The sequence below is a fragment of the Pleurodeles waltl genome, chromosome 5, assembly GCF_031143425.1.
Source record: "Pleurodeles waltl isolate 20211129_DDA chromosome 5, aPleWal1.hap1.20221129, whole genome shotgun sequence".
NCBI lineage: Eukaryota > Metazoa > Chordata > Amphibia > Caudata > Salamandridae > Pleurodeles > Pleurodeles waltl.
The window spans coordinates 749,618,674-749,645,036 of NC_090444.1; the positions used below are offsets into that span (position 1 = coordinate 749,618,674).

Below are 26,363 nucleotides of genomic sequence, written 5' to 3' on the forward strand. Positions count from 1 at the left end.
ACGTTGTTTCGTAAATGACTCTCGTGTGCACTGGTTGTTTTCTCATAACAGAACACAGGGTTTTTTCTAAACAATAAAAGGATAACTATGCAATTGGGTTTGAGCATGTTTTAACTGGTAACACAACTTACACACATTGGTTTCTTCATATCTACTTTTGTTATTCATTCAGGCGTTCGGGATATGTTTTAATTACTTTTCTTTTTCTTTCTTTCTTTCTTTCTGTGGGGTTCTTTATCTACTATGATTTTTTTTTACCCTTTGCTTATTATAATATCTGAGTATTTTGTTTCTTTATTCAAGTGATTTGCTTATACATTTTACAGTCTTTGGGAGTATTCTCCTGTGACGAAACACGTGTTGGCTTGTGGCTTGTGTCTTCAAGATACCTTGTGAATTTCTGAGGATTGGATGTGCTGGGACTTCAGCTTTAAGATGATTCTTCTTCAATAAATCTCAAGAATCTGACTACGTATCTAATAATTGACTGTGCCTAACGTTGACTACAGATTACTGTATTGTGATATTGTATTTATAGTATTATCACATTTGTTTGAGTGCCTCACGCAGGTATCTATTGTTATGGTTCGTTAGCGAACATTTTTAGGGTTGGTTGTAGTCCCTTGTGAGGGCACCTTCCAGTGACTGTGTGACCCTTTCTTTGAGCGCCCTTCTTTCCCCATTAATACACTCCTTAGTGATCACTTTCATCAGCAGTACTGAAAGTTTTAGGGTTACTCTAGGGGCTTTGCCTACCATAAGAGACAGCCCTCACAACCTATCCAGCCCTTTTGTGGCTCAAAAGAATAGAGATGTGGCAGAGTATGTGACCACCCCCAGATACAGCAGTCCTCTTCTTCCTCCTTGCTTGTGCAGTTACCGCCAAACAGCATTAGTGCCATCTGGGATGAGTATGGGGAAGAAACCATCCTACCCAACTGGTGTGAGATCACAATGAACTAGTGGATCCTCCAGGTTGCTGATTTTGGTTTTGTCTCCCTTTTCATGCCACTCCCAAGTTCCTTTTGTTCTTGCCCAGACAGCAGACCATGCCAATGTTCTCTCATGAGAGCTTCAAACTCTACTTGCTGTGGGCACTCATCATGGTTGTGCCCTCGTCAAGTAGAGGCAAAGAGGGCCACAGGATGCTACCACTACACTTCCTGGTTCCACCAAGGAGAAGGGGCTGAGTCCAATAATTAATCTCAGGCCTCTGAACAGTTCCCCATGAAGAACAACTCAAAATACTGATGCTGGTCTAGGTCCTGTTAGCCTTTGATCACGAAGACTAACTTGTATCCTTGGACTTGCAAGGTGCATATTTTTATATGCTAGTCATGCAGTCCCACAGACCCTACCTTAGGTTTGTCATGGGGTCAGAACATTTGCAATTAATTGTCCTGCCCTTCTGCCTTTCCCTGAGTGTTCACGAAGGTGATGTTAGTGGTTGTGGCCCATCTTCACAAGCTGGGGATACACCTTTTTCTGTATCATGATGATTGACTGCTGAAGGCAGACTCACCTTTGCAAGTCTCAGACCGCCTGCAGGCAGTTGTTTTGTTGTTGACCCCCTGGGATTCCTGATCAACAAACAAAAATCCCATCTTTAGCCCGTGCAAAGGACTCCTTTTAACCTGGACTCAGTGGCATTTAGGCCATGATCTCAATGTTTTGGGCAGAGCCTTTGCTCTGTCCCAGATTGTTCTGAGGCTTTTTGGCATCCTTTCCACATCCATATTGCTGGTACCTAATGCCCGTTGGTGCATGTGGTCATTGTAGTACAAACTTCGCCTTCTTTGGAAATGACACAGGGATGCCTTTCAAGCAGCATTTGCATACTGGATATGGCAGCCAGGTATTTTCAGTGGTGCATAGTGGGTGTCACCCTGACCAGCAGCAGTCAGTTTTCTTTGACACATTCAGACATAATTGGGGTGATAGACTGTCCTTTATGGCCTGCAGAGAGGTGGTACATGGGCAAACTGGAGATCAGAGAACTTTAATCTCAGATGCAGTTGTGCCCCTACATGAACCAGGTATGAATAGATAACACACCTGCTATGTGGTACTGAAGCAAGAAGGGCCCTCTGGGGTCCTCTGCCCTCCATCTAGAGGCTCACATGTTGTGGGGATGGCTTGATCCTCTTTGGATCTTTTGTAAGTCAATAACCTGGTGGATTCCCTGAATGTCAATGCACACAAACTCAGCAGACATCGCTTTGCAGAAGTGGCACAGGAAGCCTTGACTTGGCAGGGCAAGCCCCTAAAACATCTGTGTGCTATTTCAGAGAACACTAAGGGGGTCATTCGTACTCCGCCGCCCGCCCGCCAAAGTAACCCCGTCAGAACACCGCACCGCGGTCGAAAGACCGCTGCGGTGATTCTGAGATTTGCCCTGGGCTGGCGGGCGGCCGCCAAAAGGCCGCCCGCCAGCCCAGGGCAAATCAACCTTCCCACGAGGACGCCGGCTCAGAATTGAGCCGGCGTAGTGGGAAGGTGCGACGGGTGCAGTGGCACCCGTCGCATATTTCAGTGTCTGCATAGCAGACACTGAAATACTTTGCGGGGCCCTCTTACGGGGGCCCCTGCAGTGCCCATGCCATTGGCATGGGCACTGCAGGGGCCCCCAGGGGCCCCGCGGCACCCCCTACCGCCATCCTGTTCCTGGCGGGGGATGGCGGTAGGGGGTGTCAGAATCCCCATGGCGGCGGAGCGCGCTCCGCCGCCATGGAGGATTCCCCGAGCAGCGGAAAGTCGGCGGGAGACTGGCGACTTTCCGCTTCTGACCGCGGCTGAACCGCCGCGGTCAGAATGCTCGTGGGAGCACCGCCAGCCTGTTGGCGGTGCTCCCGTGGTCGGTGGCCCTGGCGGCCACCGGCCGCCAGGGTCAGAATGACCCCCACAATGTCTAGGCCTGGGCAGAAAACTCCGCTCCACTCGCAGAGTTTTTAGAATTGGGTAATTTCATGTTACACAGAGGAGTGCGGAGTTACCAAATTCCGCCATCCGGGACGAAGCAGAATTTGTTTCCATTTGCGCGTACAAGGTTTGTGTTTGCCGCTCTCTCGCGAGTGGCACGATATTCTCAGGTGGCCTCTGAAGATCATGCAATTTCTTGCCCATTTTGTGCTTAACTTAGCTTTAGTCACTGTTACGTTATAGGTGCAGGAGGTGCAGGTATTTTTCCGCGCACAAGTTATGCAATGCATTTTTTGTTCATGTTTTCACTCTTCGTGATCTTTCTCACAAGGGCTAGAACATACCATGAGTGAGATAAGGATGTACCAGGATGATGTTTATGGTATGGCAAGGAACGATTTGGTCCTGGAAGAGCACCTTGGGATGTGGCCAATATACAATGTGCCCTGCTCAAAACCAATCTGTTTTGGCCAGTGTTTGAACAACAACTCACTGGATGAGAGGAGGGATTTCTAGAATTCTAAATTTAAAGTATATAAGAAGAGGAAGCTAGGCAACTGTGAGGAAATTAAACTCTGGTAGGGACGGGGCACCTGACCCAGCCGCCATACCCTTGAGGGTAGTTCTCTCTTCACGGCTGACTGGGTTCACAGCTTTTTGCTGGCAAAGAGATGAAGTAAGTGAGCCCCATGGTGATGAATTATTTTTAATTATTATTTTTAGCTTTGTATTCGGAAGGAATATATCATCACTGTGAATGCAGATATATAATCCATCATTAAAGTTGTGTATGTTCATATTTGTTTTTAGGAACATTATTATTCTACTACTGTGATTATTTTTGGAAGTGTATTCGTGTTGCTACATTTGACCTACATGTCTCCTCTATTCGAACCTGAAACAGTGCTTTAATACGTTTATTACTCAGACTAAGAGCTCTGCATTGGTGGAATTCCTTTTATTCGTGTTTCCTCTCAGTTTAAAGTAAAGCAGTACACTTTTATTTCACTGTGGTGAGCTTCTTCACATGTGCACTCATGTTGTACATCATTGACCTTTTTATCCAAACCTTTCAAAGTGCCTTGATAAATGTGTTTCTTGGACTGAGAGGGTTGCATACCAGAAATTCCTTTCAGTATTTGTGTATTTCTTCTTAGTCTGCAGTAAATCAAAACAGTGGCCTAGATGGCCATCTAGCCAGTAGGCCCAATACTAGTCATCAGTGCATGAAAGAAATGTATCTGTGGTATATGGATTTAAAAATTCATTAAGGGCAGGGATGGTATTGGATTAAATTAAAAATGTTGGCTATTGTTTGGGTTTCATTTTTTTGTTGTTGCAAAAAGTGTATACATGGGGTAATATTTGATGACATTGAAGGATGTGCTAAGTTGATTTTCGTGTTTTGCATTGCTGAAAATAATGTCAGTGTTTTCTTCAGTGTTACCACCATGCCTCCTTTTTCTGGCCAGTGTGTGTGTGTGCTTTTGGTGTAGTCTATGTCCATAGGATTGCATGTGTTCTTTGTTCTCCATGCATCCTTGCTCGCTGTTGTTGTTTGACCAAGTTGCTGGTGGCCATTTTGTGCATCGAGATAATGTATTTTTTCTATAGACATGCATGTGTTCTTTGTTCTCCATGCCTTTGTTAGAGCGCCTGACCTTAATGAGTAAACTTACAAGGGGAGGCGAATAGGTAGATGAACCTTTTGACTCGCAATTAAGATGTTCTTACCATAGCTCCAGTACATAATCAATAATCAATACATAATAATCAATAATCATTAACATTCAACAACATCAATAATCAAAGGAGTCAGTAATTGTCACGCACCATGACCTTTCAGTCATGAATACCCACACCTTTAGTAAAAGTTCGAATATTTATTTCCCTATATTAACAATGCTAAGGTCATGTAGATTAATCTAAAAAGCAAATAAAACACATACAGAAACAATACTGGCTGTCCAAAGCGGCGGACGAAACGTAATCTAATCAAAGCTTGAACTACAACACATTCTAAAGTTATGGTGCAAATCAGTAAGAGTCAGCTGTGTCAATGTAATTACATACATGAAGTTTAGCAGAGAAATTTATCAAGCATTAATCCCTGTTATCATATTTTCATTAGTGAGAAACCCTTAACTAACATCAGCATGTTGGGCTTCATGCAAAGGATTAAGTAACACAAATTTGGAAAACATCTAACTATGGCTCTATCAAAACAGTGCAGTTGTTACCTAGAAAGAAAAAGCAAATGCATAACAATCAACAGTCTGGATCATGACACCTATCCTCAGGGTGGATCAGCAAAGCAGAGTCAGTCTCCATCCTCAGGACATCAGTCGATCAGAAAGGCATCAGGATTCAGCATCAAAGTTCAAATAACACAAAGGGGGTGATTCTAACTTCGGCGGGCGGCGGAGGCCGCCCGCCGAAGTTCCCCCACCAAAATACCGCTCCGCGGTCGAAAGACCGCTGAGGGTATTTTGGGATTTGCCCTGGGCTGGCGGGCGGCCGCCAAAAGGCCGCCCGCCAGCCCAGGGCAAATCAACCTTCCCACGAGGATGCCGGCTCAGAATTGAGCCGGCGTAGTGGGAAGGTGCGACGGGTGCAGTGGCACCCGTCGCGTATTTCAGTGTCTGCATAGCAGACACTGAAATACAAAGTGGGGCCCTCTTACGGGGGCCCCTGCAGTGCCCATGCCATTGGCATGGGCACTGCAGGGGCCCCCAGGGGCCCCGCGGCACCCCCTACCACCATCCGCAATCAACAGGATGGCGGTAGGGGGTGTCAGAATCCCCATGGCGGCGGAGCGCGCTCCGCCGCCATGGAGGATTCTGCAGGGCAGCGGGAAACCGGCGGGAGACCGCCGGTTTCCCGCATCTGACCGCGGCCGAACCGCCGCGGTCAGAATGCCCTGCGGGGCACCGCCGGTTTGTCGCCGGTGCTCCCGCCGACCCTGGCCCCGGCGATCTCTGACCGCCGGGGTCAGAATGACCCCCAAAGTCTCTAAGAATTAAAGTTAAGCACGTCTCTTGTCAAGACACAATATGGGAAAAATGTAAGGGAAGAATGTCTGGCTAAAAATGCATGCTTTCTTCTCAGTGTAATCCCGTTAAGTAAAAACTGCTAAAACTACCCCCCAAATCCCTATTGGTCAGTTAATCGTATGTTCACACTTTGTCCGATAAAACTAAAATCCCAAATCTAAGAATTCTAATATTACTCCATTCACATTGTTGATTGGTTTGTCTTGCAATGTCCTCATCATCTGGCTTGTCAGGTAACAATATTGTTGCAGCTTCCACTCTAGTCAGTGTCTTCATTGTTCTTGTCCTGGGAAAGTCTGTCTCACACACATTACACATAAAATGTTACATTTAGCAGGAACCTCATCTTCTAGCAGTCGGTTCTCATGAGAAAGCTTCCATTATGAGCACATTTAAACAATAGAATAGAAATCACAGTTTCACTCTCCAGGACAGCCATTTTATTAAACGCTAAGAAATACAGCTTTTACATGAGGCCTGGCAAGTAGGCCAAGACACTAGCTAAGTTAAGGCCTACAATTAAAAAAGCTAAAGCTTACTGCATAACCCTTAATATTACATATTAGTACATTAGCCAAACAAATGCTCAATATTTCATATTAATAAATCAATGATAAGTTCATTTTGTTAACATTGGGGGCCGTTCTTCGTGATCACATTTTCAAATGCGTGCATTATTTTTCTATATTATTTTTTTTCTACAAAAATAATTTATTCAGAATACATGAACACTCATTAATAATTTTTATTAAAACACCTGTGCTAGCACCCTCTTGCTTTCTGCTGTTGTTTAACCATGTGCCTGACCATTTTGTGCAGCCAGCCATATGTTTTTGCCATTGCCTTGCCAATGAGCGCTATAAAGCGCGAGGGGCCATACTGCAGCCCGGGATGCGCTAACAGGACCAGAGGGACTACATATCCCAGACTCCTTTGTGGCCCCAGGAGGTTGCCATCTTGTGCATCACCTGCTCCCACTTGCCAGATCCAACAAGCGCTATAAAGCGTGAGGGGGCATACCGCAGAGCGGGACGTGCGCAGGCTGCCCGCGGGCCCGTCTGCGCCCGTCCGCGACCGACCGAGGCCGGGCAGGACAACTCCCCTGAGTTTTGATTTTTGCCTTAGCCACCTCGAATTGTTCTGTCCCTCCTTAGTCCTCCCTCATCTATCATCTTAGGCCCCTGTCTCGTCCCATTACACTGCCACGGATACGGGTAAAAGAAAAGCAATCGAGGGTGGGGTTGGGGCTGGGAGGAAAAAACACAAGAAAAACTTCAAAAAGTTGGGCTGTAACGAAGTACTTGACCGCATTGATAACCTAGCTGATTGTGGAGAAATATTAACTCCATCACCCGGCAACGACCAGCCACTGAGTTCCAAACCGTGCCGTGCAACCCTATCATTGACTAGCAAGCAGGGAAGCATACCCAATATGTTTAACACAGCCAGGGTACGGGTGAGAACCGAGACTAGCGCAGTGCCCCCCAACCCCACAGATTCAGTCCCCAGCCCCTGTTCCCTTCAAGACCCAGCTATAGAGGCCCCTCCGTCACCTGTCACTTTCACCAATCATTTTCATCTGTTATCGTGTCCCTCCTATCCACCTACAATTCAGGATCTCGCAGTTTCACCTGCCCAGGACAGAAAGCTTCACAAATATCCAGTCATCCCTCCCTCCCCCAAACGATGACTTGGCATGTTGCATACAAACACTCAGGGCAGAAATAGCAGCCCTTAAGTGCATAATAGGCGACCTCACGGTCATAGTAGGGTGTCTCATGAAAGAGAGAGGGAGAACAGCTAGGGGAAGTGCTGCCACCCCAGCCCATACAAACACTACCAGTCTGACTCTACCTGTTCCCACCATGCTCCATCACGTCAAACACCTTTGAGGCCTCCCAGGTTCTCTACTTGAGGACCCCGTCCCTAGGACTTTGGTCGGAGCCGGCATATTGGGTTCCTGCACACCAGCAGGCGAGCAAACAGACTATCCTCCCACAAACACAAGTTCCAACCCCACACCCCTTACTTTAGGGGAGGGCCGTCGCTCTGGTAGTACATATTCTCCCAAGACTACCACTCTCCCTCCCCGGAAAATCTTTATGACCTATGTACCTTGATCTAACTCTCAGGGGGGAAGGGAAGGGGAGGATTCCCTGATTAACAAAGTCACCCATTGGATTTGTCACAGCAGAGGATGTCTTTCAGTTATTAGGAAAGATATTCTTAGGGCCAGACAACACCGGTCCCAGAGCTCACTGTCCTATTATATCGAGCTCCTCCTAGTAAACGGGCAGCTAGCCTACGACTTAGTAGCCTTAGGCCACAGAACTAACCCCCCGGGTGGGTCCACCATTCAGTTTAAACTCGAGCCACCCACTTCACTTTGTGTGCCACCCTCCCTAGTGGCTCTAGACCAAGATACTGTCTGGTCCATGATTGATTGACCATCCGAGATTGAGGCGCAGGCCCACACATTAGGCCTGATAGTGGCATAAGCTCTAACAATTGTGCCTGCACCGATAGTCACCCAGCGGTCATCGCTGACCAGACGCACAGGACGGTCTCTACCGCTTCCCCCAACGTCACAACACTAGTCACCCAGATTTCCAGGTAAACCTGCTCCCACTACCCAACTCCCTGAACACCGGCCAGAAAGTAAAGCTTGTCTCATAGAACGTGGCAGGCATAAAATCCAAGCTTCCGTTGCCGCACTGGAACCTTTTCATCGACCAATCCGACATATGTATCTTCCAGGAGACCTGGCTAATTGAACCTGCCCATAAACCCGGCTATGCAACCTACCCCATACCTGCCGCTCCCAGCAAGGTGGGCCGCCCATCGGGGGGTCTCCTAATTTGGGTAAAAATCGCACTACAGTGCGCAGTGAAACTGATACCCACCGACACCCCTGACATCCTTGGTATTAGCCTCAAGGGAACAGGGCCCACCGCCACTGACATTTTTAACATCTATGCCAGGGGGACAAGGGGGACCAACCGATCTGCGACCCTGCAGTCCCTAGAGACCAACTGGGCAAAAGACCCTCCAAACATGCTCTTATTGTAGTGGGGGACTTTAATACCACCTTTGAACCCCTTGGTCTGGACTATACGGGTGATTTCAGGGAAGAAGATAACATTTGGCACATACCCAGGTTGGAGCTCCCCCCCATTAAGAAGTGGCACTCGGCTGCCCTTCAGCTTAATGCCCTGACCCTCAGCCAAGGTCTGAGGGGTGTAAATGGAAGATCTAAATCAGATAAGCATGCCACCCACACGTTCACGGGTTCACAGGGGAAGAGCTGCATCGACTATACATTGATGGACCTTAGATATTGGCACTTAGTTGATGACATGGTAGTCTGGACCCGAACTGACAGTGACAACAATCCACTCTGACTCAGTTTCGAGTCACCATGGGACAGGGCACCCCCAGCAACAACCACTACCAAAGTAGCCAAAGTGGTACAGGCTGAGAACAACAGACGGCGACTTAGATGGAACAAGGTGATCCTGCGTGACAACATTCTCTCTTCCATCGATTTGGACCTGACACTCTGTGTATCATTGATATCTACCATGGGAGTGGTGTGGGAAGTTGTTCACCCCTAATCGATGTTCACACTGAGTTTTTCCAAAGATTGGAACAGCTCCTATCCCTGCCAGCTGCTCACAATTCCGGCAGTACTTTTCCCCGAGAGGGGGTTAATTGGTAGAATCGGGACTGCCGGCTGGCATGAACAAGGCTAATTACCCCAATCAAACATAAGGATGTCGCTCGAGTTAGGTCTCTGTGGAATCAGTACAGACAGATGCAGAACAAGGCCAGGAAGGACTGGGAGGAGGAAAGATGGAGCCTCCTGAGGGCTGCATGTGAACACAGGGACTCCAGATCTTTTTGGGCCATAATAAGCAAAAGAAACCTAAAGGGATCCCCTGCAATTGGCAATAACATCCTGCCCTTAGATTGGTTCCACCATTTCAACTCTCTATAATGTTGAAAGCCAACTCTTAACCATCTCAGCCCAACTCAAGCCGAGTACCATCTATGGGGATTGTCTGTTCAACTTGGGAGCCATCCGAGAAGCAATTAACAACAAAGTTCGACTAAAAGCTGCTGGCCCCAATGGCATCCCTGGAGACCTCTTCCTTTACAACATCGACAAATGGGGCGAGTACATTCTCCTTCTATCCAATGCAATTGTCAGGGGAGCTCCCATTCCTGAGTCCTGGAGGGGTGCTGAGGTAATACCCATTTACAAGAAAGGCGACAGGTCCCTACCCACCAACTATAGGCCCATTTGCCTTATAGATACAGTTCAAAAGGTATTCTGTCATGAACTACTATTGAAAATCCAAAATTGCATCAATGAGAACGGCATTTTATCACCATTCCAGGCTGGCTTTCGATCCAAAACAAGCACCATAGATCAGGTGTTCAGGTTTCTGCTCTTATATTGGAAGGTCGTAGTGATAGGGAAGGGGAGTCTCTATGTAGCCTTCATAGACCTTAAATCAGCATTCGATCTGGTGCCTAGAGGTAAACTTTGGGAGGTCCTCAAGGAGATGGGTATGCCCCCAGGGCTTCTGACCACAACATTCCGACTACACAAGGCCAACTATGCAAAAATACGCTGGGGGAACCAGGGTGATCTCACCGATCCAATCCAAGTAGCCAGGGGCGTTCGGCAGGGCTGCGTACTAGCTCCCACCCTTTTTTCCCTTTATTTGAATCAGGTCATCGATCATCTCACTTTGCAGCCCTCTGATGCACCAGTCCTAGGCAACAAAAAGATCACAACACTTTTGTTTGCAGATGATACCCTGATAGTATCCAAAACCCTGATGGGCCTCCAATCCTCGTTGAATCGATTCAATGACTTCTGCTCCACGAGAGGCCTAGAAATAAACACCTCTAAAACCAAGTTCATGGTCATGAACCCCCACAGGTCAAATAGGGGGAACCTTTTCCTAGGTGGGGCCAAACTAGAACTAAACAACACCTTTGATTACCTGGGGATCAAACTATCAGACTCAATGTCCTGGAAAGCCCATATCAACTCCACATCATCAAAATACGGCCAGTTAGTGGGTGTCCTTTTAAGGGAGCACCATGCCTCATCATCATGACCAATAGCTGCTGCTGTCCACATTTATAACATGAAGTCTGTTAGCACAGCTCTATACGGGGCTGAACTCTGGGGCTTCGAGAATGTAAGGGAACTCGCCCGTATAGAGAATATGTTTATGAAAAAACTCACCTCTCTGCCCCCAAGCACCCCGCTTCTTCCTCTGCACATGGGTCTGGCCCGCAAACCTCTAGGCGCTATAGCTGGTCTTAGGCCGTTGCTGTTCTGGAGGAGAATCATGGCAACTCCCGAACTTTCCCCCTATGCCACCACATTTAGGGAAGTTTGCTCTATGGATACCTCCAATAAGATTAGGTGGATCCACTCAGTTAAGTTAGCACTGATTGTCATTGGGATGGGAAATTCGTGGAATTTTCCACACACAGGGCCACCACCGACCAAAGAAAGAGTGCAGTCCTGTTATTGGGAGTGGGTATCCCCGTCCATATCTCGCTTGCCCTCACTAGGGCGTCTATCTAGCAGGTTTCTGGACTTCAAATCTACCTGGTCGCTAGAACTTTACCTGGACTGCATTTTAGATCTGAACAATAGGAACCTCTATATGCAGTTCAGATTTGGTTCCCTCCCTCTTAATACCTTTCCCAGCAGATGTCAAAACAAGGGCCTAAGCAACAACTTATCTTAACTGCTGTACCCTGTATCAGGAGTCAACTGCCCATGTCTTCTTTGTTTGTCCATCCTATGCTCATCAACGAAGGAAATGGCTCACGCCAACTTGCAAACGGCTCGGGACCCGAGATCATGCTGTGGCCATGAGAATTTTAAAATCAGACTCCAGTCCACCCATTGCCATTGCAGTTGCCACATTTCTTGGGGGAATGTGGCGCACCAGAAGAAAATCAACTAAGACAGTCTAGCCCCAAGTCTTTGCAGTTATACATGTCTATCTTTGTCCCTGTATCTTGGAACTGTGTTATGCCATTATTTTTATTGTACTGCATTTCGTGCATTATTATTTTTCTTATTTATTTCAACCCAACTTATTTTATGAATTCTAACCCATTATTTATTGTGGCGCCATGCAACTTTTATGGCACTGGATGCCGAAATAACGTTTTATGATGACTGATGGCATATGTTATTTGTTCCGCATGCCTCCTTGCCTCTATGTTGTTGTTTTTGCATTTGTCGCCCCAAGTGGGAAGGGTATGCCCAGACGTAGGTCCCGTGCTCACTGCGCCACTGGATTCAAGCTAGCCTAGCTGATGAAGGATAATACCCTGAAACCGGTCCTAGGATGCTTGTATCCGGTCCAGGGAGGACCTGGCTTGGCAGTTCGGGCTGGACTGTTCCCATGAGGAACAGGGTTAAGACTGATTTGCATATGGCTGGGTCCAACCTGGGGTGGCATGGTGAACAAAAAAACAATGGATTAAACCCAGATCTTTGTGACTGGGGTGAATGTTTGATTTGCTCTGCATTCTGTCCATCATCTGTTCTTTTTGCAGTTGTTTGACCATGTGGCTGGCCGCATTTTGTGATCCAGCCAGTGTGTTTTTTCCATAGGTTTGCATAAGTTCTTTGTTCACCATGCATCCTTGCTAGCTGTTATTGTTTGACCATGTGGCTGGCGGCTATTTTGTGCATCCAGCCAGTGTGCCTTTACCATGGGCTTGCACATGGTCTTTGTTCTCTGTGCCTCCTTGCTCTCTGTTGTTGTTTGACCATGTTGCTAGCTGCCACTTTGTGCCTTTACCCAGTGTGCCTTTGCCATAGGCTTGCATGAGTTCTTTGTTCTCCATACCTCCTTGCTCACTGTTGTTGTTTGACCATGTGGCTGGCAGCCATTTTGTGCATTCAGCCAATGCGCCTTTGCCACAGGCTTGCATGAATGGAAGTGATACCAGTTTAATAATATGCTTAGGGATCATTGTAGTATATACTGAGAATATGACTTTAATGAACATTGCATTTATTACATGCTTTTTTTGCATTTATTTTGCACCTCCTTGCCTCACAACCTTCTTTCTTCTCGTTCTCCTATTTAAACATAATTCATTGTTGATCTTTTTTATTTAATTTTTTATTGTAATTTTTTTTTTTTTTTTTTTTTAAGAATTTTAATTTCTTCTTTTTATTTTAGTTTTTTTATTGAGATTTTTTCATTTTAATTTGTTAATTTAATTAATATTAATTTATTTTTTACATTTATTTTTTTAATTTTTGTTGCATTTTGCCTTGATCCATCCATCTATCCACCCGCTATAGGTGCACAACCTCACTACAGCATTCAGTTTCAGGTGTAATTACATTTACATTGATCCATCCATCTGCACTGTGAAGTGTGTTAACAAAAATGGTATTGCATATGCTCTGGTATTACTTAAATTACATAAATTTACATTTTAGAAGCACCGTTTTATCCTAAACCTTTTTGTAGAGGCCTATCCTATACTGTATGTAATGCAAGTATAAAATAATGCCTTACATATTCGCAGTGCTTTCTGTCACAAGCTGTGACCTCGTAGCACTAACAATTCACACCACCAACCAAGATTTAATTCTGTGGCTCTCGGGTTACACACAGACTTCTGCAGTGTATTCAGTAATAGAGGTTTCATAATTTACTTTAGTGCTTTTTCAAATAAGCAACAACTTTCTTTTATTTATTTTTCATTTAAGTTGACTGTTATTGTATATGTAGCTACCTGACGGTGAAAGACTAAAAAAACATACAGAATATTTTGGGACTTATTTATAGGATGTTTGCACCACCGGAGCATCACTTTTCAAACACCCTGGTGGCACAAGCCTCTCAATCATACCTATGAGGCGACGCAAAGCCACCCTGCGTGGCTTTTCATGGCCTCACACAGAAAGGCAAAGCAGTACAAGCTGCTGTGTTGCCTTACTCTGCGTCAAGGAGGCATTCCATGGGCATTGTGGTGGAGGTTCCTACGCAACACCCATGGATTTTGACACTGATTTACAAAATCACATAAACTGGAGCAGTGCCAAAAGCTTACGCCTCCCCAGAGCAGGCATAATTTGGAGAAATGTTTTCATTTCTCCTCATTTCTTTTCCTTTTTCCCTGTGTGTTGAATTGTGCAGCACATATAGAAATAGGAAAATGCCTCTCAGGATTGTTTTTGTGCAGGAAGGTGCCCTGTCCTACACAATAACAACCCTGCATACATTGGTGCTAGGCAGCAATTTGTGCACCAGCGCAGGGAAAAGGACAGGAATGCACTGTATTTCATAAATACGGTCCATTCCTGTCCTTTAATACTGGTGTAGGGAAGGGTAGGAAGAAGACGTGTGGCACCTCCCAGTGCCAATTCCTTATAAATTAGGACCTTTGTTTTTAGCCACACCTTTGACCACACCCCCACACTCACTGACCTTTGGATTGCTAAACACTGTTAAATATTATTTCCTCACCGTGAAAATGATTTGTTGTGAGAATTGGGGACGTTTATGATTGTCATTGAGGTACTACGTTCTAGAACTTTTTGTCAGGGGGGTCCTTACACTTAAAACTTTTTGAAAGTTTGAAGACCTCTTGAATAGATGGAGATAAAGGAAAGATCTATATTTATATGTTATGTTGCCTGATTTTAAATAAAATTTTATGGTATGGTGATGTGGTTTGACTTTCCAATGTTTGGGTGAATTGTTATTTATTACGTAAGTAACCAATCACACTAATATTGCATGTGTCTGTACTATTTCAACATGTAACAATGCCCCGTTTCACTAACTACATTTTTTCTTCCTTAGTTTTTAGATGCACAAGAGAAGAAGGGTTTTCACCTGCAGTACTGCCAAACAGAAGGCCTATATAGTGACTTCAGTCCAATCTCTTCCACTTGTGCAGCTTAGTGCCACTGCCAACTGAGGGGCATATTTATACTCTGTTTGTGCCGGATTTGCGTCGTTTTTTTTACGCAAATCCGACGCAAAACTAAGTCCATATTTATACTTTGGCGTTAGACCCGTCTAGCGCCAAAGATCTTGGAGTTTGCGTCATTTTTTAGCGTGGACACCTACCTTGCGTTAATGATATGCAAGGTAGGTGTTCCCTTCTAAAAAATGACTCCGAGGCATGTGCGCCGTATTTACACTCCCGTGCAAAAATGAAGCACGGGAGTGGGCGGGTCAAAAAAAATGACGTCCAGCCGCTTTTGCGTCATTTTTTAACGCCTGGTCAGGGCAGGCGTTAAGGGACCTGTGGGCTCGGAAGGAGCCCAGAGGTGCCCTCCCATGCCCCCAGGGACACCCCCTGCCACCCTTGCCCACCCCAGGAGGACGCCCAAGTATGGAGGGACCCATCCCAGGGAACTTAAGGTAAGTTCAGGTAAGTAATTTATTTTTATTTTTTTTGTGGCATAGGGGGGCCTGATTTGCCCTATGCCCAATGACCATGCCCAGGGGACATAAGTCCCCTGGGCATGGCCATTGGGCAAGGGGGCATGACTCCTGTCTGTGCTAAGACAGGAGTCATTTCAATGGGGGTTGGGAGTCCAAAAAAATGGCGCAAATCGGGTTGAGGACAAAATTTTGCCTTAGCCTGACTTGCCCCATTTTTTGACGCCCAAGCTCCATTTTCCCCTACGCCGGCGCTGCCTGGTGTAAGTCATTTTTTTTGACGCACACCAGTCAGCTCCGCCGGCTAACGTCATTCCATAAATAAGGCGCCCGCATGGCGCTTTGGAATGGCGCTAGGTCGCGTTAAAATTTTTGGCGCACAACTGCGTTGGCGCAGTTGTGCGTCAAAAAGTATAAATATGTATACTGTTATACTTTTATGTATAAATATGGCCTTGAGAGCTTTGAGATGGCCCAAAAGAGAGTTGCTTCTGAGAAAGTTGTCATTGAGAAGAAGCAGCTTTCCACCAGTGGTGTGCCGAACACAACCTTTTTTGAGAGATGTGTGCCTGTCGCACCGGCCTCTGGGGAAGAATCTGGGAGCAGCACTCCTGCATCAACAACACCACCCCAACCTAAGTCCAAGACCATGCCTGTCAGTGAGGCGGTCACTGCAATCATGACGAGGCCGACGAGCTGTAATGTTGAATTGGATTTGTCCTTTTTGTAAAGTAGTACCCAGTTGTTTCAGGAAACAGAGCAAAGTTGGCAGCAGCTGCAGCCCGCAAAAGTAGATGTTCATGAAGGTGGAGCAGACCAGGAGGATGTGCCTCCTGCTGAACAATAACCTCCCCTTTTTGAATCATTGACTCCCAGATCTCCAATAAGGAAAAGGAAAGGTACGGTTCCACCATCTTCTCCAAGCACCACAGCTTATGATGATGAGAGGGGCATGGAGTGGACCATGGTAGAGTCCAGGAGATGCCAGGAGAGACAAGGGAAAAGTAAAGTTCCTGAAAGCCTTAGAATCATGGAAGAGGATGATGACGGGGATGATGACAACGAGCCAGTCATTGTTGAAGCTGGCATGGAGGAGTCCAACATTACTATTCAACCTGCTCCAAGGGATGTGGCACAGGTAGCACCACTAGCTCCCATATTTGTAAAGCCTGAGCTGAGACATACACCAACCACTACCTCAGTAGAAGGATGCACTGCTGAGAGGCAATCAACAACACACCCACCTACCTCCAATTGTTCTTCAGGCATTGGCAGTGGCCCATTAAGCACATACATCTCCCCAGTTGGAGACTTTTTTACAATTAGCAAACAGGAAGAGAACATTGTAATATACTCCATTTACCTCATCTAGGTAAGCTGGGTCACATTATGGCACTGGAGTGCACCAGGATCACTGGCCTCAGTGACCTCATAGTTTCACGAGAAAACTCAGATTCAGATGGAGACACCACAGTATACAGTGACCGCCCCACAATGCACATTGAGTCTATAACCACCTACTTCTCGAAAGTCATCTGTTTCAGCTGTCCCTGAAAAGAAGAAAATCCAGATTACTATTTTAGGCATGTTTAAGGAGAAGGGTCCTAAGACTGCAACCACTCAACAGCATGTTTGTACATTGAGCAGCTAATAAAAATGTTAGAGATGGAGCTCCTCCCTTTTTTTTGTGTGGAAGGAGTGGGATTCTCAAAATTTGTGGCAACTATCTACCCGATGTGCTGCAATTGGTTGGACAAGCTTTTCAGTCAAGCATTGTCCACACTATCCACCTGACGACAGACATGTGGACCTGTCGTCAGGCGACTAATTACATGTGCATCACTGCATCCTGGGTCTCTTTTGCCAGGGTAAAACAAAAGCTACCTACAGGTCTTGGCCCTGCAGAAAATTTTAAGAGCGTTCTGCAACATGCAACAGAAGCCATGTTCACCATGGAGAATGGAGAAATCACATATAGCTGCAAATATCTTGGATGAATTTAACATCAAGGTGTCTGAATGGCTGCAACCCAGGGGTCTCAAAATTGGATTTGTTGCCACAGACAAGGGCAGCAACATAGTCAAGGCCATGTCAAATGGCGGCTTTTTGGTCCTGTGTTTGGTACACTGCATCAACCTTGATGTGCAAGACTTTAAAAAAAAGAGTCACCATCACCAACATACTGATTCACACACACACTCAGACATTCATGCACACACTCATACACATACACACAACACCTCCCACCATCCCACCCCTCTCCCCTGTCGGAAGCCTGACTTACCTTGACCGAGGAGGTCTTCCAGTGGGAACGGGAAGGGGCGCTGCTACCGCCAGCAGCGCCCCACCAGGAGAACACTGTCAGGCCGTATTACTGGTCATAATATGGCTGGCGGCGTTCTACTGGCATAGCGGTGCTGGTGGTAGCAGCGCTAGCTTACCACCATCCACCACTATGAGCACTGCCGGATTTCCGCCCTTATTGTGGCGTAAGTCAGGCAGTGCTCATAATATGGCAGATGGATGGTAGCTGCGGTTGCGGTATGTTGGAGGCCATCACCACGGGGGTGGGCGGTATGTACCGCCAATATTATATTCAGGGCCACAGTGTCCATAACGAAGAAAAACACCCTTCTCAAATTCTCACTCTCTCCACCCACAACAAGTCCCTTCCGCGGCCAAAAAAATAAAAAGGGCTAAAAGAGGGTATTTTGTGGGAGGGTCTCCAGATGTTCAATGTGGGCCTTGCGGCATGCCATCTGATGGCCTGAGTGTGCCAGCTTGCGCAGCACGCAGTGATGGTAGAGACAGTCTAAAGGGGGGCTGCACGGGGAGGGGCAGCTTCAAGCTGCCGGCGGCACTGGTGTGGCCTGGACACGCAGGTGGTTGGCTAGTGGAACTGGGCTCAGGTCCAGGAGCAGGGGCATGTGCCGGGATCTCCTCATTCACAAGCTTCTGGGAATGTGCCCTGGTAGCCTCCAGCCTCTGCCGCCGGAGCATAGCTGTGTTTCTCCTGCCGGGCCAGTGGTGGACAAGCAGGAGTAGCTGTATCAAGAAAAAAAAAAAATGCTTGTCTTTTTTATTACATAGTGGCACAGTTTAAGTACATTGCTGCTGTTCCTCTAGGGTCATTCGAATTGGAATTGGAATTTTTGATGTGATGATTAGAAAAGTCAGTCATAAAGAGGCACATGATTTAAACAACACATGCCTCACATAAAACCACTGACTGGCTGAAAGAAGGCAGCATAAGATTATCAAAAAAGAGTGATTTTTTTCTGCTAAAGGATTTCCTAAAAAATTATACCACACAGACACTTTGTGTGGTAAAAAAGAACACTGTTCAAAGAGTGAGGCATCATCCACTATGCAAAGGACAAAAAAAATCCATGATTCTCATGGCCCTGCTGGTCTCCAAATGCCTAATCTGACTTCAAAGAGGCAGATTATGTTTATATGCAGATAATAGATATCCTGTCTGGCATAAGTAGACAGTGGGAAAAATGATGCACTAAGGTAGAGGGAAAATAGGGGTTAAATAGATTTTTTTGGGTAAATTCATCGGAGTATCACATAGTAAAACATGAAATCACAGACACTTAATTCCCCTTTACTTTCTGGCCTCACCTTCAAACACAAATAATTTAAATCAAATACATTCATGTGGCAGTAAGCAAAGGAACAGAAAACTTGACTTAGGGACTGATTTCTATTTTAGACAAGAGTTTGGTGCAGGGGCTACTCCATCACAAACTTGATAGATATCCAATCTGACGGATTACAATTTGAAATACGGCAGACGCAATATACCCCCTACGGCAAACTCTAAATCAGGCCCTCAGTCTGCTGCAGCAGAGTAGGAAACAGAGAAAGGTCAAGATAAGTACAGTCAAGGTTTTGCTCTAGATTACACGGAGGGGGTATTCACTGGTGATGTAGCTTAGGCTCAGTCACTCACTGTATTTGAAACTGAAAGTTGATGATTGTCAAAGTTGAACAGGCATAGATCCATTACAGAAACCATCGGTTGGCACATGCCAAAAATGTTTCTTTTTTCATTGTGGACAGAATTTACAAACTAAAAAAGTAGTGCAGTATAAGGGAGGTGACTGAGTGGGCACTGGGAGGGAAGAGAAAAACACCTTGTTTTTGTTTCGGTGTGCAATCCATTGAAAGCTTTGTAAATGCTGCATTAACACAAACTGATGCACATTGCACAGCTAAAACTGCAGTGCCAGATTGAACCATGCTACAGTTGGATGGGGTCATCCTGGCCCATGGGTCACAACTCGCGACCTGCCCCTGGCAGGGAGGTCATGGATGATAATGGATGGGTGGGATCTGCCTGACCTAACAAATACAGTAGGTATACTAGTAATCGCCATTAACCAAGCAATATAACTTACCATCACTCGTCCCAGCCACTGCAGAGATTCCCCCTTCATGTGCTGTTCTGGTGCAATGGTGCTGGCCCTGGCACTGGTGGTCTGTGTGCCTCAAAAAAAATTACATATTTGACTACACTACAGCTGAGTTTACGGTATCTCCTCTTCCATCTAAAATATCACTTTGGGCAGTTTGCTGGTTGGAAGTGTTTGAAAAGCCAGAAGCCAAGCCAACTGTGATGATGGGGCAGAGATAGAGTGATGACTGTGAGTCATTTGAAGCGCAATGAAGAGGAAGAATAAATTGGTCAGCGAAGGACATATGGTTTGGTAGGCAATTTTGGCAAATCAATGGGTTCGTCCTCATACTATTTTATTGCCATGTTGCACTGTCATTAAGTGGTTGGGATAGTACAATGCAGCATTGGGGAAGGGTCACCATGGTCCATAGCCTTGGCCACTCTCTTGTCATTTGAGCACAAGCAAGAAATAGAAAGTCTTCTTGTAGGAAAGTACCATGTTCCTTGGCATGTTACTCCCATTTGTGCCTGTATGTCAGTATGTTTTTGCCTGCCTCACTGGGATCCTGCTGGTCAAGGCCCCAGTGCTCATAGTTTATGGCCTAATGTGTGTGTCTGTATGGTGCTTAACTGTGTCACTGAGGCTCTGCTAATCAGCACCTCAGTGCTTATGTTCTCTCTCTCTGCTTTTAAATTTGTCACTCTACGCTAGTGACTTCATTTACCAACTTCAATTGGCACACTGGACCCTCCTTATAAATCCCTAGTATATGGTACCTAGGTACCAAGGGCATTGGGGTTCCAGGAGATCCTTACTGCTACAGCAGTTCTTTTGCCACCCATAAGGAGCTCAGACAAACCCTTTCAGAGGACTGCACTGCAGCCTGTGTGAAATAGTGCACACATTATTTCACAGCCATTTGCACTGCACTTAAGTAACTTATAAGTCACCTATATGTCTAACCTTTATTTAATGAAGGCTAGGTGTAAAGTTACTAAGTGTGAGGGCACTCTTGCACTGGCAAAGGTGCCCCCACATGGTTCAGGGCCAATTCCCAGAACTTTGTGAGTGCGGGGACGCCATTACACGCGTGCACTACATATAGGTCAATACCTATATGTAGCTTCACAATGGTAACCCCAAATATGGCCATGTAAAGTGTCTAAGATCATGGAATTGTCCCCCCATTCCGAATCTGGTATTGGGGAGCCAATTCCATGCATCCTGGGGGCTCCACCATGGACCCTCAGTATTGCCAAACCAGCTTTCTGAGGCTAGCAATGCTGCTACAACTGCTGCCGGCTCACAAACAGGGTTCTGCCCTCTTGGGATCTGAGCAGCTCAGTCCCAGGAAGGCAGAACAAAGCAGTTCCTTTGGGAGCAGGGTGTTGCACCCTCTCCCTTTGGAAATAGGTGTTACAGGCTAGGGAGGGGTAGCCTCCTCCAGCCTCTGGAAATGCTTTGAAGGGCACAGATGGTGCCCTCCTTGCATAAGCCAGTCTGCACTGGTTCAGGGACCCCTTGTCCCCTGCTCTGGTGAGAAACTGGACAAAGGAAAGGGGAGTGACCACTCCCAAATCCATCGCCACCCTAGGGGTGGTGCCCAGAGCTCCTCCAGTGTGTCCCAGACTTCAGCCATCTTGATCTGCAAGGTGTGGGGGCACTCCGGAGGCCTCTGAGTGGCCAGTGCCAGCAGGTGACGTCAGAGACCCCTCCTGATAGGCCCATGCCTGATAAGGTAGCCAATCCCCCTCTCAGGGCTATTTAGGGTCTCTCCTGTGGGTTCTCTTCAGATTCTACTTGCAAGTTTCCAGCAAGAATCCTCGGCAACTACTACTTCATCATCTGACCTCAGATCAACCGCAGCCTGCTCCAGGAACCACTGGAACAGCAACAAAGTATCAAGAAAGGATACTTTTCCTGTGCAACTTCAGCTCCAGCCAGCAACTGCAACAGTTTCCACGGTGTGCACGCTCTGAGGGCTCCCTGTCTTCACCCTGCACCAGGAGGACCGAAGAAATCTCCAGTGGGGTGACGGAGTCACTCCCCTGCTGAAGCAGGCACCTTCTAAGTCGACGAGCGGTTCTCTTGGACTCCTCTCCTGATGATGCGTGTGCTCCTTGGAACACAGGGGGTGGACCCCATCGACACAGACTGTCCTGAGGTCCTGCTGTCCCAATTTGGAGAAGGTAAGATCTTGCCTTCCCCCAGAACAACAGTACCCCTGTGCACCGTGTCTTCTTCACCTCCTGAGGCCTCTGTGCACTATTTGCAAAATTCCTTCATGCACAGCCTGGCCCAGGTCCCCAGCACTCTATCCTGCAATGCACAACTCGCTGAGTTGATCTCTGGCGGCGTGGGCCCTTCATTTGTAGTGCAGCACCAACTGCATTTTGCACCTCCTTTGTCCCCGTGTCCTGGGACTCTCGTGGGTGCTATCTGGTGCTCTGAGGGCTCTCTGAAGTGCTGAGAGCCCCCTCTTCCTCCTCACACAGAGTTAAGGCCCCCAGGTCCCTTCTGGGTCCCGATGGCGCCTACGTTTTGCAGAACACGACTTTGCCGGAACCAAGGCTTGTTGGAGGAATCTAGTACCAAAACTCGCCTGCATCCAACTTCACGACATGGGACATCCTTTGCATCATGCAGGAACCCGCTGGCATCTTCCTAGGGTGCATTCCTGCAGTCTTCGTCCAACTGGGGACTCTTCTTTTGCACCCTCTTCTGGGTTGGCAGGGGCTCCTGTCCTTCCTGGAACTTCTTTCGACTTCTGGACTTGGTCTCCCTTCTTTGCAGGTCTTCAGGTCCAGGAATCCACCATTTGATGTTTGCAGACTTGGTTGGTTCTTGCCATAACTCTAATCACGTCTCGTAGTGTGTTCTAAGGAAACTTGCAGTACTTTACTCCTGCTTTTCTGGGCTTTAGGGTGGGGTAATGTACTTACCTTTACTGTATTCTTACTCTCCCAGCGAATCTGCACACACTACAGTTGTCTAGGGGGGAATTTGTGATCTGCATTCCACTTTCTTAGTATATGGTTTGTGTTGCCCCTAAACCTATTTTCGCCCATTACATTCTATAGCATTTCCTATTGTTTTCACTATCCTATGTCTAATTACTTACCTTATTTTGGTGTCTAGTGTATATTTTGTGTATAATACTTACGCCCAGAAGGAGTATTGCCTCTATGATATTTTTGGTACTGTGTCACCCAAATAAACTACCTTTATTTTTGGTAACACTGAGTATTGTCTTTACTTGTGTATAAATAATGTGTGACTGTAAGTGGTATTGCAGGAGCTTTGCATGTTTCCTAGTTCAGCCTAAGCTGCTCTGCCATAGCTACCTCTATAAGCCCAAGCTGCTAGAACACTACTACGTTTCACTAATAAGGGATAACTGGACCTGGTGTAAGGTGTAAGGTGTAAGGTGTAGCCACTACAAACTAGGCCAGCCTCCTACATTTCTCAACAAATAAGTGTAGGAAAGCTTGCTTGGGTCCGCAAACTCTGCAATCTTCACAGGAGACTACCTAATGTAGTGTCTTAGTCTTACAGTACCAGTCCATAGGGTATAAAGTTAGAGAAGAGGAACAACATAATCAAGCAGAAGAAAGCTTAAGCTATAGAGGAGTACAGAAAGAGGAAGAAGACAGCTACAGAAACAAGGCATAAAGTTAGAGAAATTAATATTAACAAGAAATTACTGGGGCCAGCAGAGCCGTCTGTGCAGGCTGTGGCACTGGCGGTGGCTGTGGAATTTCCACCCACCATATTACTAGTGGTGGCATCCTCCTTGTCCCAACACTCTAATGCTCTCTTCTTGCCCTTGGGTGCTGATATAAGAAATAAAGAAGATTAAAAAAAAAGAGATTAGTGGTACAGTTAATCTAGAAAATATTTTGACAGGCAAAGCTCTAACATATTGACATTGTACTTTTCTAAATCAGATTGCCTAATACCTAATACCTATATAATCCAGTTGACCTATTCCTAGTTACCTATACCGTACCTAAACCCTATTTCAAATTTCCTAAACTACATTTAGAAATACTAATGCATTGCAACAAATTATCTTTGCTTTGCAAATCAATCACATTCACAGCCCCCTTTAATGAGCCTATATGGCCAGTTTCCCTTTTCAATGCATAGTTGCATGCTTACATCACTGGAAAGTTGCTTGGGACTGTACGAGCTACATAAAAAGAAAGACACAGAGAACGCTAACTCACTGATATATATTAGTTAATACTACTAGCACAGTACAACTATCTTAGTGACAGCACATCTTTGTAAATAATCAGCTGAAGCAAGCACCTACAGCAAGAAGCAAAACTAGGTATCACCGATCACCTGGGTCGCTTAAATTGGATCACATAATGTTCAAAATGTTATGCTGTGTGAACGTAATTTACCTCTGAGAGTGAGCTTCATGCTATTTTAAGAAAAATAGCATTATAGGAAACAACATAATTAGTAACATTTAATTACTACTCACCAAGCCCTGGAACCTGGATGCCCAGCAGGTCGAACAGGTCCCTCTCCCGGTCAAGGATATCGGCCCAGGGGTGCATCAACTGCTGCTGGGTGCACTAAACCCCAGAGCATTTGGCAGAATCAATGGTGCACCCTCCCACACAGCAGCTGATGCTCCTGGAGGTCCTATTCACTTCCAGGCCTGCTGCCTGTTGACAGCACATAAGGGAGGAGGAAATGCACAAAAAACCAAATGCGGCCACCTCCTCCTCACTGAAAATGGAGCTAGGCTGCACCTGCAGGGTGTGGCTTCACTGCACCCCCTGTGCTGGCACCGCCTCTTCCCTCTCATTCTGCCATGGTACTGGGTGGGAGAATATAAAAAAATACAGGGGAAAAAGAAGGAATAGAAAGGGAGAAATTAAGCTAAGAGAAGTTAGGGGAAAACTAATAAAGGAACAAAAAAATCCAAGACAACAAAAAAGGAGTCAAAAACATACAATACACAACACAAATACACACACTAAGGAAATATGTAAAACAGGGGATGATAAGATGGATGAAGTAAGTATGGCTAAGAAAAAGAAGGGATTGAAAAGTACGCCCTGCACCATGCAAAGAATGGAAAAACGAGATAGCTGCACGTGGCCGCGTGGCAGTGTCCGTGATCACGTTGCAATGCGGAGCATTGCAAATCGCTCCAATCAGAGTGAACAGGCATCCTAGCATAACTCTGCTCACTTGCACAGAGTTAGGCAGATTTTGAGAAGCTTTTTCATCACTCCGAGGAATTTGGCATAGTGGAAGTCGGCGAGCACTTCCCTGACCTATGAATGTTCAGCCTTATGCATTCAGGAGTGCAACTTTCAAGGCTTTCTGGGATACATGTCCTACCTTGGTGGTATCTTAGCCTCCTATTATGCATTCCCACATTGCAGCTATTTCCGTGGTTGCTGAAGAAGGTCAGGAATAACTGAGCAGTGCTTATCCTAATAAACATGGACTGTCAGTCAGTTACGATTCTTTATTCTGCAAACACGCCATAAAAGCACACATAAAAACCATTAAAATCACACCGCATTTAAAACAATTCAGTAAAACTTTAAGGCCACTTTATTACAATAAAATAAATCCATTTAATTTCATTGTTGCAAGAAGCATAAATATTGACAACATAACAAACAATCCACTAAAACATTAGATCATCATAATTCATTAGAGTACTGTCATGAGAGTTTCCTATTTTCCTAATTCTTAAGGCCAGTCTAATAGCATTTAAAATCGAAAAGCATTCTTCAGGTGTTGCTACTTTTTGTAAAAAGGAAAGGGCAGGGTGATAATGTTTAATCTTAGGGGCACATACACAAGGTACTAAATAGTGGTTGCGAGGATATATGTAAAGGGAACAAAACAGTATAATGTGACTAGTGCTTTGGTGTTGCACCTGGCCAAAAGGGCAAATAGGAAGATGGTCAAACCAGGTGCCTGGAAGAGGGAAGGTTAGCATGCAATATATTTAATCTAAGACGGATTAGATAAAATCTGTGCTGTATATGAGTAACAAGTGTAAAATAAGGTGCAATCTCATTGAAAATACAGAGATCAGAGGAGCATGGTTTGGCTGTGGAAGTTGGCGGCAGCTCTTTAGCAAGCATCTTCTGCCCCACATGAAATCCTTCCAAATCTGACAAGGGATAAGCAGTAATCGCCGTGCCACAAGTTCGCTAGTGGCCTAGGGACACATTACAGTCTCCCGGGAGGCTCCTGCCATGCCAATTGGGCAAAAGAAAGCCACCAGGAGCATGGCAGTCTCCACGCCCTACACGCACCCTGGGACCCATGGGGCTGGTGATAGAGGAGCAGTGTGGTTAAGGGGACCGCAGTTCAAGGTTCACCGGGACTGTGTGGCAGACGGTCTCCTTGTCAGCTGAGTTCAGGGCCCTCTCTCTCCCTGCCTTCCCACTGTTCTCCGGCCGCTCCCGGGAGACCGGTTGGTGCTGCCATCCGGAGAGCGGGGCTAAGGAGTGAGCGGCAGGTGGACCTTCCCCAAG

The 26,363-nt window shown here is 46.2% G+C and overlaps 1 protein-coding gene across 1 annotated transcript in view; it reads left to right on the forward strand.

The window, feature by feature from the left end:
• The window catches only part of LOC138296011 (geranylgeranyl pyrophosphate synthase-like), a 137,729-nt gene that overhangs the window by 59,621 nt on the left and 51,745 nt on the right, over positions 1 to 26,363 (forward strand). The window lies entirely within an intron of this gene.